This window comes from Lagenorhynchus albirostris, chromosome 14 (genome assembly GCF_949774975.1).
Source record: "Lagenorhynchus albirostris chromosome 14, mLagAlb1.1, whole genome shotgun sequence".
NCBI lineage: Eukaryota > Metazoa > Chordata > Mammalia > Artiodactyla > Delphinidae > Lagenorhynchus > Lagenorhynchus albirostris.
The window spans coordinates 25139674-25154787 of NC_083108.1; the positions used below are offsets into that span (position 1 = coordinate 25139674).

General features: G+C 49.5%; 1 protein-coding gene across 2 annotated transcripts in view; it reads left to right on the plus strand.

The window, feature by feature from the left end:
- ZBTB7C (zinc finger and BTB domain containing 7C) overlaps positions 1-15114 on the plus strand; it is a 379305-nt gene that overhangs the window by 68896 nt on the left and 295295 nt on the right. The window lies entirely within an intron of this gene.

Sequence of the window (15114 nt, forward strand, 5' to 3'; positions counted from 1 at the left end):
TCACTCGCTTACACATCACTTCTTAACTTTGGTCACTTCCTCTCTTCTCTGAAGTTCAGCTCTTAGCATTACACCCTCTCAGGCATATTTTTACCTCCTGGCATGCTGCAGAGATGCCTACCAAGTCCTGGCCTGTCACTTCCTAGTGGAGGGACCCTTAAGCTGAACCTAGCAGGCCAAGTCGAGGTCAAATAGAGGTTAGGGAGGGGGCTAGGTAGAGGGTGGGCACCTCTAGCCCCTGACCTTCTGGCCTGCCAGGGCCCCTCAGGCTTACTGCATGGGCTCAGTTCTCTGTTCTCTCCCTTGCAGCCTCGTCTGTGCTCTGCCAGACAGAAACCTGCCAGCGGGTAGGATCCTGGCTCCTGTGTCCCAGCCTGAGCTTGTCCTGGTACAGAGGTGGGGCCATGCTGGGCTGGTGGGAGGAATAGGAACATTTGGGGCTCCCCAGGCCCAGCACTTACTGCTGTGAAATCTTAATTGCGCCAATCAAAGTTTCCATTTAACCTATCTTCTTTTAGATCAAAATTGACTTAGCACATAACGGGCCATTTTGTTTAAAGCAACATCTCCACCAGGAATGGATGAAGAGCAGGAAAATAACTCCTTTCAGGGTGCAGCTGGGACTTTGGAAACCCCAGAACGCTTGTAATGTCCCCTTAGAGCACATCCCTGCCGAGAGTCCCTCCTTAAGCCGTGGTAAGATGCTCGCCACACTGGGGAAGCCCACTGGCTCCCAACCTGGTGGGATGTCCGTGCGGGAGGAGCAGTTTGGTTGGTGGAGATGCACAAAGCCACTTCTTTAAATCCAAGGAGCTGCGTCCCTCCTGTGCTGGCTGCTGGCTTCATCCTCCTGTCTAGTCTTTGCCCGCGTCACCAGCAAGAGTCTAAGGGCTTGTGAGCAGTAGTGACCCCCTAGGGCTTCCTGAGTCCATACCCGGAGTGAGCACCGTGGGGGACGTGAAGGAAATGTGACCCATGGCTTCTGTGCCAAATGAGCTTACATCTCATGCCCGTATATGGCTGGAGGTGGGCCATGTATATGTACATGTAAATTGGTTCAACTCTATGGAGGCAATATTAACAGGGAGAAGAACTGGATCATGAATGATAGGGATGGGAGGAAAACTCTTCATTCTATAGCCTTTTGTGTCATTTGAATTGTGAACAATATGAAGGTATTTCTATTTGTGTTGGGTGGAATACTGGTCCCCTGTAGATGTCCACGCCCCAGTCCCCGGAACCTGTACATATGTCGCTTTACGTGGCACAAGGGTCTTTGCAGATGCGATTAAAGTTATGACCTTGAAATGGAGAGAGGATGCTGGATTATCCAGGTGGGCCCAATCAAGTCCCATGAATCCCTAAACAGCAAGGAACCTTGCTTGGCTGTGGTCAGAGAGGGAGATGTGACTACAGAAGAACAGTCAGAGACATGCCACACTGCTGGCTTCGAAGATGGAGGGAGGGACCCATGTGCCAAGGAATGCGGGCAGCCTCCAGGAAGGAACACAGCACAGCCAGCACCTTGGTTTTAGGCCCATGAGACCCATGACAAGTTTCTGACCTTCAAACTGTAAGATAATACATTTGTGTTGTTTAAGTCACAGAGTTTGTGATCATTTGTTACACTGTTCACAGAAAGTTAATCTACTACTAAAACCAATTAATAAAATAGTTTTGGAAAGAAGCTCACAGTCTAATAGTTAGAGCGGACATGCACGGAGGAAACAGACACCAACTTTCAGTGGTGTGCTGGGTGGTGCAGACTAAATGTTGTGGAACCCAGCTCACTTCTTGGAGGACTGTGGGGCAGGCACTGTGCTACGTGCAGGGACCACAAAATGAAAAAGACATGGTTGCTGCCCTGGGCGTGCTTCATGGCGTGTTTTGCAATATTCCTACTCTCCACCCCCTTAAAACTGGCCTCCAGGATGAGTGCACTGTGTGTCCACCCCCACCCCACGGCCTGCCAGGCAGGGCATTTCTAGGTGCTTTGTCATCTTGGGCCCCGATGGCCTGGACTGTCCCTCCTTCCCCTGCTTGCAGCCAGTCGTCCTGCCTTGAATACCTCCAGGGTGGGAGAACCCACCACCTCGAGACTTGGCTCTGCCGTGGGCTTTCCTCCTAAAGCACTCAGCGTAGGCACCGTTTATTTCAGCATGACTCAAGGACCGGGTGACTGGGGTTTCTGCTATGGGAGGTGGGTATCTCGCCTTCCCTCACGAGACCACGCACGTCCTCGTGCGTCTGTAGTAGTGTTAATTTGTTGCCCACCCATCATCTTGACGGGGCCAAATACATAATAGTGACTCACTACAAACCTGTTGTATGAAGCAGCTGTGCAGCTCCTATCGTGTGTATCGGGTGGTTGGGAAGGATGCAAGAAACAAAAAAGGATGAAGGCTTGGTCTTTGAGCAGAGTTATAAAGAGAAAATGTATCATTGTTCTCTTCTGCTGGTTCCTTTGTTCATGCCCATTTTATATAGGAAATGAAGGGAAAACTGATTTCCTCCTTTAGTCCTCCCTCCCCTGTCATGTATTGCCAGAACGCTGTTCATCCTTGATCCGAAGAAGCCGCCAAGCTGCTGTTAGGTGCTTTTCAAGTCCTGCCAGCCACCACACTCAGGGCTACCTCCAAAACCCCCCAGACCCAGCTGCCCTCTCCTTGCTTACTTCTGCTTCCGCCCCTCCCCACCCCCAGCGTCCTGTGTCCTAGGATCCGTTTCCCTCTTTGCCTTTCAAGGCTTCCTCTCCCGGCCAAGGCCAACGTCTATGAGTGTTCGAGCAGAGGTGGCAATGTGCACAGCTAGGTGACGCGCGGTAACTCTTGGAAACCGGCCCTCCCTGAGGGAGCAATCCTGCCGCACCATCTCAGCCTCTGCAGGAGACTTAGAGCAGTGTGTTCGTGCTGGAAATGCATGAAATGCAGTGGTTTCATGTGGGGAGACAGCAGGGTCCCCTAGAGCAAAGCCCACCGGGAGCCACTGTTCTTGCACCCCCGAGGAGCCGTGGGTCAGCAGGGAAGTGTGGCGCTTGAGGGGAACAGGTTTGGGAATCAGGCAGGTGAGGATTTGAATCCAGGCTCCTTGGTTGCCCAGTCTTTCTAAGCCTCAGTTTACTCCTCTGTAGAAGTGGGAGCTGGACTCAGACGTGGGATGACACAGGTATGTCCAGAGTTGGGATTCAGTTCTGAACCTGAGCTTGCCTTTTGATGTGGTCCCGGTGGTAATGTCGGCTCCGACAGTGTACAAACCCGCTCTGGGAAGACCAGACACCAAAGCAGAACTAGGTACCAGCTCAGGGGTGCGGGTCGCCGATGAGAACGGACTTGACTTTCCATGGGAAATGCCTGGCTCTCGGGGGTGGTTGTTATTTTGTAAGGTTCATGCTGTTTTACTGTCTTGGCTCGTTTCCTTGCTGCCATGCTGCTCCCCGGGCCAGACCCAGCAGGAATGCGGGTCTGCAGAGGCCCCTTCCCAACACCCCCAGGCGGTTTATTAGTCAAGCAGGGTTGGAATATCCGCCACGGCACTAACACGCCCTCGCAGCCTCTTCAACTCCTCCATCTCTTTCTGGGTTATCCATCACCTCACCTTTTTTCCTAGTACCCTTCCACACCCACCTCCAGGCCCCTTCCGCCCCCATTTCCTGCCCTTTTTCTTACCGACCTCAGCGTTTTGCAAACCATCTCCCGCCTTGGTCTCAAAGTGGCTTTAGTGGTTTTTCTTCTAGAAGCTTCCCCCTCCTGCAACCTGGCTTTTCCATAAAGGCACCCTTTCAGAACTGCCCACTTCCAGGCTTGAAAACTCTGAAATTCCCTTTCCTAACCACAACCTCCAGGCTCTCTACGTTGTCCTCCCGAGAATGAGTGATGTGGTGGCCCGTCACACGCAGAACAGGAAGTGCACGTGTGCCAGGGGGCGTGGTAGGTTGGTGATAAATGTGGAGTTGACTGGCTCAGGTAGGAAGCTGGGTGTGCACAGGGGACAATAAGAGCTTGTTGGTGCAGCTGCTCCAACCTGGGATGGAGGGGCAAAGGCAGGGGGCATCGAGGTTTCGCTCTGCCTTGCCAGGGAGTGGAGGCGGGGGACAGGGATTGCTCTGGTCTAGGAACGAGCCTGCATCCGGCCTAGTGCCTCTGGTGGCCTCCTCTGAAAAGAAAGCCTAATTTGGGGACTTGTAGCGTCACTTATGGGAAGAAGCAAGGCAAGGGCATATTAAAACTTGGGGATCAGTTTGGAAAAAAGAGTGACACCGGGGATGTATAGAGTTGGGGTTAAATTCTAAACCTGAGCTTGCCTTCTAGTCTGGCCTGTGTGGAAATGATAGCAACTCCGATGGTCTCTAAACGCCCCCTCTGGGAAAACCAGCCAGCAAAGCAGAAATAAGTATTGGTTCAGGTGAGGGGGTCAAGACACAGATACTTCACTTACCCAGAGCTCAGCCTACTCTCACCTGTCCTGTCAGAACATGGATCTCAGAGCGAGGGACGCGTGCCTGTGATCAGCGAAATGGCTGAAGCCATGGCTTCAGAGAAGTGGTGGTCCTAAGACCACCACTCCACCTGACCCTTGCTCAGAGCCCCACGGTCGCCCAGCCCAGGGGGCTGCACATTAGAAGTGGAGAAGCTTCTTTAGGCAGGCGTTCCTAACAGGTAGCATGACCTCTGGGAGCCTTACTGTGGGAAGGGGCAGATAGAAGAAGAGAGAAAATTGCAGCAGTCGGGACAAATCTCCTGACACAGGAGAGCATCTCATAGACATGCCAGAGGGCCCTGAAGACAAGGTTACATTATTTTCAGCACCTTGGCCACTGCAAATGCTTTGTGGAACAGGACTGGGGAGAGGTGTACACAAACAAATGTGAGGTTTTATTCTTTGCCACAAAAGGAAGAGAAGCATATAAATGTTAAAACAAAACAAAACTTCGTGCAGTAGGGCTAAAATGAAACACATTTTGTTGCTTGAAGGGGCAATGTTTAGTTGTCTAGAAAAGCCTTGTATGTGAAATATCTCGTCTGTATTGCTAGATAAACAGTAAACCGTTATTCCTGTTGGCGTGATGGAGTGTTAGGACTGAAAGAGACCATGAGATTCTATAAACCCATTTTATAAAACCCATTTTATAACCCATTCTATAAACCCATTTTAAAATGTTTATAGGTTCAGAGAAGTGAAGTGGTTTGCCCAAGGTCCCACAGCCAGATGGTGGCAGAACTGGGTCTTGAACTTGGTCCACTAGAGTGCATACCTCTGGCAGGAGCAGCCAGGCCGGGGCTGGGACCTCCTCCCTACCTCCAACCTCCCAGAGGTCAGAGTCAAGGCCTAGATGGGAGGCTGGGGGGCCTGAAACACCTGCCTAAGGACTAATTGAGGAAACACTGCACGGAATGGGTCGGGGGTCTGGGGGAATGGGTGGGAGTGCTGGTAAGCCAGGAGAGCTGGACAGAAGTCCACAGGGCAGGCTGGGGGCAGGGCATTGGAGTGGTGTAAACACGCCCAAAACATAAGTGAGCCTCTGGCGTCCCCCGGCTGGACAGTTTGCCTCCTATTCTAGAACAGCCTGACTCCAGGCACATCAAGAACTGGTTTGAAAGGCAGCTTACAGCCCGGAGATGGGAAACAAAGAAGAAAATGCCAAGCGCTCCTTTTAATCTTGCGGGAAACACAGCTCCTAGAGTCTGATTTTTGCTTTCGATTTCCTGTAAGAGAGGCCGAGAGGGCTCAGAACCCGGCCTGTCCAATGCAAACCCGCAGAAGCGTCTTGCTGAACATCTATCCATGGACTTCCTATTTTTACTCTTAATAACCGTAAGCTCGAGGTTACCAGGGTCTCCTTGTTGCTATAGTGAGAGGTGATAGCGCCAGCCTTCCAAAGCGCCGGACCCTTGGCTTAGAGGAAGAACAGAATCTGGGTTGCTTTATTTTTGGGCTTGACTGAGAAGGTTTAATGCACCATTTGCCAGCCCTCCCAGCAATAGCGTTTTGTGCTCAAAATACATGAAACCTCAATAACAGAAAAACGGACGATTTCGGGAAGTGGGTATCTGAGAGTAATACGGAAGGAAAACTTTAAATTACAAAAATAATAAAACTTCATTAAGAACATCTAGAAAATGACAACGAAATGAAAATACATGTGATTATAATACCATAACACAGCTTTCATGGCCCTGAGCTGTCATCCTTCCACAGTCTATCAGTTTTCTTAAATGTGCATTTGGCAGAGTTGAAGATTTAGTGTGCGTATGTAGTGTGTGAATAATGGGTAGTCTGCTTTTTCAGTTATTATGTCATAAGCATCTTTCTGTGCTGCTGCATTATCTCAATAAACATTATTTTTCTTGGTTGGGTAATGTCACATCATTTCATATAACAGTCTCCTACTTTTCATCTTTGGTGTCTCTTGAATTCATGCTTGGTCTCCATCATACCATCTCTTTCAAAACTCTACTCCTTCTCTAATTTGGATAACTGGCCTGCCTTGTCTCTGTCCCCATCCCCCTACACACACACTCACACACACACACACACACACACACACATACACACACTCTCACACACACACACACACACACACACACACACACACACATATACACACTAGGATTTCCTCCACTCTACAGTCTTGCTAATCAAAGGGTGGTCCCATACCAGTGGCCTGGACACCCCCTGGGAGCTTGTTAGAAATGCAGAATTTCAGACTCCAGCTGGGACCTACCGAATCTGAATCTGCATCTGTATTTTGACAAGATCCCCAGGTGATTCCTAAGCACATTGAAGCTTGAGAAGCACTGATCTGAAACACACATTCCCCGCGCTCCAGGAGAGAATCCCGGCCAGGTGCGCAGCCTGCAGAGTGCAGACCAAATGGAGAGGGGGCAGGGAGTGAGTAGGTGAGGGCCAGCCAGACAGCCACAGGTGGTGGGCAGCTGTGGGCCAGGAACCTTAGAGAGGTTGCAGGAAGGAAGGAGGCCTGTGAAGGAAAATCTATAGAAGATACAAGATTGAAAACTGAGGGCTCAGTTGGCTAGGAGGGGCAGGAGCAAAACAACCAGCCCTGGCTCACTCCCACTTTGTAGGTGAAGAAGCTGAGGCACAGAGAAATGAAACTGCTTGCCCAGGGTCACCAGCGAATAGGTGGTGGAGCTGGGAGACCAGTGTGCTTCCAGAGCCCACACTCTTAACCACCCTGCAATGCACTGGAGGGTAAACGACAGGAGGAAGAAAAGAATAAAAGGACGTTAGACTCCTACAATGAGCTGGGTAATTTTTCACTTCCTTACATATAATAACCGCGACAGCCTTTGGATGTGGATATTCCTACCCCATGTTACAAACGAAAAGGTCCATTTGCACCAGTGATGAGCAGTTCCTGAGTTCACGTAGTTACTAACAGCTGAAGTCAGGATTTGAACCCAGGACGTTTTGGGTCCCAAAGTGATGCTCTTTCCAAATTGCACACTTCATCCACAAGGTGTGGAGCTGCTCTCTGCTCTCAGAACAGCTTCTTTCCTTCTCCCCTGTCTCCTGATTTTATTTTATTTTTTTAGATTTGATGAAAGCTTAACCTTTAAAAGCATTTTTATTGGAGTACAGTTGATTTACAATGTTGTGTCAGTTTCTGCTGTACAGCAAAGGGAATCAGTTATACATATACATATATCCACTCTTTTTAATTTAATTTAATTTTATTTATTTATTTATTTTGTGGTACACGGGCCTCTTACTGTTGTGGCCTCTCCCGTTGCAGAGTACAGGCTCCGAACGCGCAGGCTCAGCAGCCATGGCTCACGGGCCCAGCCGCTCCGCGGCATGTGGGATCTTCCCGGACCGGGGCACGAACCCGTGTCCCCTGCATCGGCAGGCGGACTCTCCACCACTGCGCCACCAGGGAAGCCCTATCCACTCTTTTTTAGATTCATTTCCCATACAGGTTATTACAGAGTATTGAGTAGCGTTCCCTGTGCTATACAGTAGGTCCTTATTAGTTATCTATTTTATATGTGGTAGTTTGTGTCAATCCCAGTCTCCCAAATTATCCCCCACCCTTTCCCCCCGGTAACCATAAGTTTGTTTTCTACATCTGTATCTCTATTTCTGTTTTGTAAATAAGTTCATTTGTAGCATTTTTTTAGAGTCCCCATATAAGCAATATCATGTGTCTTTGTCTGGCTTACTTCACTCAGTATGAGAATCTCTGAGTCCATCCATGTCACTGCAAATGGCATTATTTCATTCCTTTTTATGGTTGAGTAACATTCCATTGCATATATGCACCACATCTTTATCCTTTCATCCGTCGATGGATATTTAGGTTGCTTCCGTGTCCTGGCTATTGTAAATAGTGCTGCAATGAACATTGGGGTGCATGTATCTTTTCGAAGCATGGTTTTCTCTGGATATATGCCCAGGAGTGGGATTGCTGGATCATATGGTAGCTCTAGTTTTAGTTTTTTTAAGAAACCTCCATACTGTTCTCCATAGTGGCTGTACCAATTTACATTGGTAACCACCACTGTGGAGGAGGGTTCCCTTTTCTCCACACTCTCTCCAGCATTTATTGTTTGTAGATTTTTTGATGATGGCCATTCTAACTGGTGTGAGTTGATACCTCATTGCAGTTTTCTTTTTAATTAATTAATTTTGTTTATTTATTTTTGGCTGCATTGGGTCTTTGTTGCTGCGCACGGGCTTTCTCTAGTTGCAGCGAGCAGGGGCTACTCTTTGTTGCAGTGCATGGACTTCTCATTGTGGTGGCTTTTGTTGTGGAGCGGGGGCTCTAGACACATGGGCTTCAGTAGTTGTGGCACATGGGCTCAGTAGTTGTGGCTTGTGGGCTCTAGAGCGCAGGCTCAGTAGTTGTGGCGCATGGACTTAGTTGCTCCATGGCATGTGGGATCTTCCTGGACCAGGGCTCATACCTGTGTCCCCTGCATTGGCAGGCGGATTCTTAACCATTGCGCCACCAAGGAAGCCCCACTTATTGCAGTTTTGATGTGCATTTCTCTAATAATTTGTGATGTTGAGTATCTTTTTATGTGCTTTTTGGCTATCTGTATGTCTTCTTTAAAGAAATGTCTATTTAGATCTTCTGCCCATTTTTTCATTGGGTGGTTTGTTTTTTTGATATTGAGCTGCATGAGCTGTTTGTATATTTTGGAGATTAATGCCTTATTGGTTGCTTCATTTGCAAATATCTTCTCCCATTCTGTGGGTTGTCTTTTCATTTTGTTTATGGTTTCCTTTGCTGTGCAAAAGCTTTTAAGTTTAGTTAGGTCTCATTTGCTTATTTTTGTTTTTATTTTCATTACTCTAGGAGGTGGATCAAAAAAGATCTCGCTTCGATTTATGTCAGAGAGTGTTCTGCCTGTTTTCCTCTAAGAGTTTTATAGTATCAGGCTTTACATTGAGGTCTTTCATCCATTTTGAGTTTATTTTTGTGTATGGTGTTAGGTAGGGCTCATTCTTTCACATGTAGCTGTCCAGTTTTCCCACCACCACTAATTTAAGAGACTGTCTTTTCTCCATTGTATATACTTGCCTCCTCTGTCATAGATTAGGTCACCATAGGTGCCTGGGTTTAACTCTGGACTTTCTATCCTGTTCCATTGATCTATATTTCTGCTTTTGTGCCAGTACCATACTGTCTTGATTACTGTAGCTTTGTAGTATAGTCTGAAGTCAGCGAGCCTGCTTCTTCCACGTCCGTTTTTCTTTCTAAAGATTGCTTTGGCTATTCAGGGTCTTTTGTGTTTCCATACAAATTGTAAAATTTTTTGTTCTAATTTTGTGAAAAATGCCATTGGTAATTTGATAGGGATTGCATTGAATCTTTGGATTGCTTTGGGTAGTATAGTCATTTTGACAATATTGATTATTCCAATCCAAGAACATGGTATGTCTCTCCATTTCTTTGTTTCACCTTTGATTTCTATCATCAGTATCTTATAGTTTTCTGAGTACAGGTTTTTTGCCTCCTTAGGTAGGTTTATTCCTAGGTATTTTATTCTTTTTGATATGATGGTAAATGGGATTGTTTCCTTAATTTCTTCTTCTGATCTTTCATTGTTAGTGTATAGGAATGCAAGAGATTTCTGTGTATTAATTCTGTATCCTGCAACTTCATTGATGAGCTCTAGTAGTTTTCTGGTAGCATCTTTAGGATTTTCTATGTATAGTATCATGTCATCTGCAAACAGTGACAGTTTTACTTCTTTTCCAATTTGGATTCCTTTCGTCTCCTGATTTTAAAACCCCATCTCTGCCCAGGGACACATTCCCCTTGCCCGTTCATGGTAGGGACAAACACAGGGCAAGTTTCAGATATTTTCCTCAATCCTTAAAATTGTGAAATGCTTATGACTAGAAGGTACCTGTTGTGCATTTAATCCAACTGCCTCATTTTACAGTTAAGGAAACTGAAGCCCAGAGCGTTCAAATGGCTTGTCTGAGGTCTCACAGCCATAGATCCGAGACTCTGACCCTGGATTCAGTGCTCCTTTCATGACTCTGGGCTGTATTTGCACCTGGTGTCCTGGGTGCCAAGGGGTCTGTGCACCACCAGGGCAGCCAGCACTGGGCTGTCGGGTTGCTAGGTCAGTGCAAGTTGAGCCTTAAGCTTAAGGTGGAGGATGCAATGGATGAATCTCCATTTAAAAAAACAAACTGGGGCTTCCCTGATGGCGCAGTGGTTTAGAATCTGCCTGCCAATGCAGGGGACACAGGTTCGAGCCCTGGTCTGGGAAGATCCCACATGCCATGGAGCAACTAAGCCTGTGTGCCACAACTGCTGAGCCTGCACTCTAGAGCCCGTCAGCCACGACTACTGAGCCCACGTGCCACAACTGCTGAAGCCCGTGCGCCTATAGCCCATGCTCCACAACAAGAGAAGCCACTGCAATGAGAAGCCCACGCACCACAAGGAAGAGTAGCCCCCACTCGCCACAGCTAGAGAAAGCCTGTGTGCAGCAACGAAGACCCAATGCAGCCAAAAAATATATTAAAAAAAAAAATGAAGAGGAACTAAAGAGTAAAAAAAAAAGAGAACAGAGGCTTGAAAAAAAAAAAAACCCTAATAAAAATAATGTCTGCTTGTTAAAAATCCAAGCAGTGTAGAAGTGTGTCTGCAAACACTTGAAAGCACCCCCTCCCAGCCCTCCCCAGCCCACTCCCCAGGGGTAACCACTTAGTGCCGCCTCCAATGGCTTCTTAATTTTCATGCCAGCCATTGGGTTTTGTAGGATCCATGCCACAGCGAGGCTATTTTTAACAAGCATCCCAGGCTTCAGGAGGTTGAGGAGAGGGGAAGAAAAAATATTCCATTTGTGTATTTTTAATCCATGTGCATTTGAGCAAGCAGTGGCTTTCCTGTCCCTGCTGCCAAGGGTTTCAGGCAGTTGATTAGACTTTCTGGGTGCAGGGTAATCCTTTCTCTTGCCCTAACGAGGCTGGAAGGCCAGGGAGAGGTTCAGGTGATGTTTCTGGGGCTGATGGCTGTCTCAGCTGGCTGCCTCCTGATCCTGCCTGCCCCCAGCCCTCTCCTTCCGGGCAGCCTTGACAATCCTGGCTGGGTCTTCCAGAGCAGAGGAGGCCTGGGAACCTGACTCTTTGTGCCACGCTCATATTTAGAAATGTCTCCAGCCAGAGGTTGGCGTCTGTCCCGCTTGGGCTCTGGGCAGGGGGTGCAGTCACATGTGCTGCCTTTGAGTGGGCAGATTCTGAGTGGGCAACGGCCCGCTTTGAATATAAACACACTCCTTTTATGCCGAGGAGCTTTTATGCCGAGGCATCCGAGCCTGTGCTCTTGGTCACTGGGTGAAGGCAAGTGCTGGTAGCCGGATGGGCGACAGGGAGACGGAAGAAAGACGTCACAAGGCTTGAACTGGGCAAAATGGTGGTCGAGGAGGGGTCTCAGCTCCCAGCCCTCCACCGCCCCCCCCCAGCCCCGTCCCTATCTTTTTTTCTGCGCTCCTTCACCAGGTGCGCAGAGCACTGCCACTGCCTGAGTAGGAGGCCTGCTGCCCCATGGGGTTGCGGAGGGGTGTGGGCCAGACGGTGCCCCCACCTGGGCCTTCCTTTCTGCCCTGTGAGTTCCCCAGTGTACTGAGGGGTGGTCCTGGGAGGCTGTGTGGACTGGGACCGGAGTGCGGCCTGGATGTGAAGCCAGCTGCGGCAGAGTATTGCTCTGCCCGCCCTGTCTGTGAGCAGCCAGGCCCTCAACCTCTCCAGGTGGCACCTGCAAAACGTGTCCAGGATGATGTCATCCCTGAAGGCTCTTTCAGCGCCGACAGTGATCATTCTACAATTTCTTGCTCACTCTCCTTTTTTTCCCATGACAGTGCCTGACAACAGACAAAATGGACCAACCAGCCCAGCCTTAAATCATAGCCCCCTGGGTAACAAACATCATGCCTTAGCCCTATAAAAACTCTCCTTTCTTGTAAACAGTTCCTTGAAGGAGGGGCATTCTTGTTCATTCACTCATGCCTCAGGTCTCTAATGAACCCCTGTGAAGTGCTCTCTCCAGCTCCACAGCAGCTGATGGGGGCTTTCGGATCTCCTTACATAGCACCTCTCCACCCCTCTGCACGCCTGCCCTGGGGACCAAGGTGGCTTCCTTACTACATTCAGCTCTCTGGAGAGGACTCTGCCTTCCTGCAGTGGAATCCTCAGAGAGAACACAAATGCAATGGGATTCCCCTCCTACAGCTGATGCCAAGCCAGTGCCCAGGATGAAGCCCCTTGCACCTCCACTTCACCCTGCTCCATCCTTCCCTCCTCCCTCCACATCCCAGGGGAAGAGAGCTCCATGCAGTGGTCCAGAAGGCTGAAGAGATAGTCTCTTCGTATCTCCTATATAACTGACTGAATGCATGAGTGAATGAATGAATGAACAGATAAGCAGATAAGCAAGTGAGCAAATGAATGGAGGAACAAATGGAAACTCAATCTCTACTCCCAAGGAACTTAAAGTTCAAAGGAAAAGAGCCATGCTTGTAGCATGCTAGCACTGTGGGACTGAAGGGGACCCTAGGGATTGGACTCACCCCCTCTTTTTATGGTAAAGGAAATGCAGGCTCAGAGGTGGGAGGGGCGGCCATGCGATGCATGCAGCAGACCACAGAGGTCAGAGGATGGTGAAATCGCCCAGGGAGAGTGAGATCCCGAATCGAACACAAGGCTGCCCTACTTTCCCTCTGCTGCTGCCCTAAGTGTCCCGTCCTTGGGAAAAATTGTCTTTTCATATGGTTGAGAGTGGATGGCGCAGTTTTTCTTGGAGGGTTAATTGTTTTGCTGACAGCACAGATAATTAGGAATGAGAATCCCGAGTGAGGGCGACAGCACCATCTGCTGTGAATATGTTTCAACCCCACCTTGCAGGAGGGCTCAGAAGGACTCCGATCCCCACTCTCCCACCCCCAGCAAAAACTGACGTGCTCTAGCTGTTTGCTTCCGGAGCTACAGCCGCCAGGTGATCCTGCAGCCCATGGGACAGGCTGGTAACCGGCTTCTGAAGGGTGCAGTTTCTCCTCCTTTCCCCACGGCATCTGGTGCACGTGTAGTAGGGCTCATGTCTTACTAGGTAGAACAAGGACCCCCTCCCCTTCCCCGGGGTGCCTGGGACACAGAGCGATGATAATAACACCAGGGGATGACTTTCCATTCTTCCCGTAGCCTGATGTTTTGAGGTGTGGTCCGTTGGGCATGTGGGCCTGCACCGAGCTCCTGGCTGCCTTTGGTGTTTGCGTCCTTTTTCCGCTGAACTCCATGCATTGCCACCTATCCTGGGTTTCCTGGCCTTTGGCCTGTGCTGCCTATTCTAGAAGGATCTCGGCCTGCCTTCCTGCCGGGTAGGAGTTTTCTAGGTTGTGACTTCTTCCTGGAGAGCAGAAGTAGAGCAGCGTTTGGAATCAAGCAGAGAATCCCATTGTCCAGGAGCAGCTGAGATCTTTCTTCGTAGGGCTGGAACTTCGCGGTGGCGTTTTTTCATTTTCATTATTCAGGAATATATCCCATATACAAAAGAGCACTGATGTGTGTATATGCTTTTAGAAGGTAATACCAATAACTGCTTTGTTCTTTCAGAGGGGCTTCTAATCCCCAGGGCTGCCTTGCCCAGCAATGCCTCGGAGGCCAGAGCTGTAAAGCCAGGTTGCCCTGGAGGCTCAGTGTCGGCACCCTGCCCCCCTCCCCGCTCCCAAGCTGTGGCTGTTTATCACAGCAGCACCCTCTTTGCCTGAGCTGCTCCTGTCAGCTAGGGGCCTCCACATTCCTGCCTTCCCTGTTTATCACTCTCTTCTCTGTGTCTTCTTCGCCTAGACCCTCCCAGCAGGGGAGAAACCACAGGCTCCATCCTCCTCCTGTTCTCTCTTCTCCCCATCCCCCCACAGCAGGCCAAGCATGCCTCTGTTCCCGTCATCCTCCCCGCTCCTACCGACCCACCATTCCCCCGACGTGGTAGGAAATTAACCCAGGACCAAGGGGCTTGCTGAAAAGAATGATAACTGGGAGTCAGAAATGCCAGTCTTGACTCTTTCACTACCTTCCTGTGGGATCTTGAGTGAGATTCTCAACCTTTCTGTGCCTTTGTTTCCTCATCTCTAAAACAACCTTAAAAAAAAATACCCCTTTATGTCACTACTGTGAAACCACATGGGTGCAGTGGATGCCAAAGCAGCTTGAAGGGTATAAATCAGGGTATGTGTGTAAGACACTGTCATTGTTAGGCTTACAAAATCCATGGGACTCCAGGTCCCTGCCTCCCTTTGCTACCCTCATCCCTGTCCATGGTGCTCCCCCTTTCCTGCAGCGCTGGATGCCCTGGTGGACACTCTCCACCTGCCACAGCCCCTTCTCAGCCGTGGGCCCCCTGAGGCCCAGAGGACCCCGAGGTTGGGGTGGAGCTCAGGGTCACAGCTGTCTGGGCAGTGGCCCCGGGAGCTGGAGGCCATGCCTGGTCAGAGATGCAGGGCTGCGGCCAACGGGGCCCCGGTCTCCAGAACCCAGGAGATCTGCGTGCTGAGGCGCGGCTTCTTCTCGTTGGGGCCCCTTCCTACCTGCCCCCTGCCACCCCCGAGTGTGAGCTGTGGTCTTGGCTCTGAAATGTGGTCA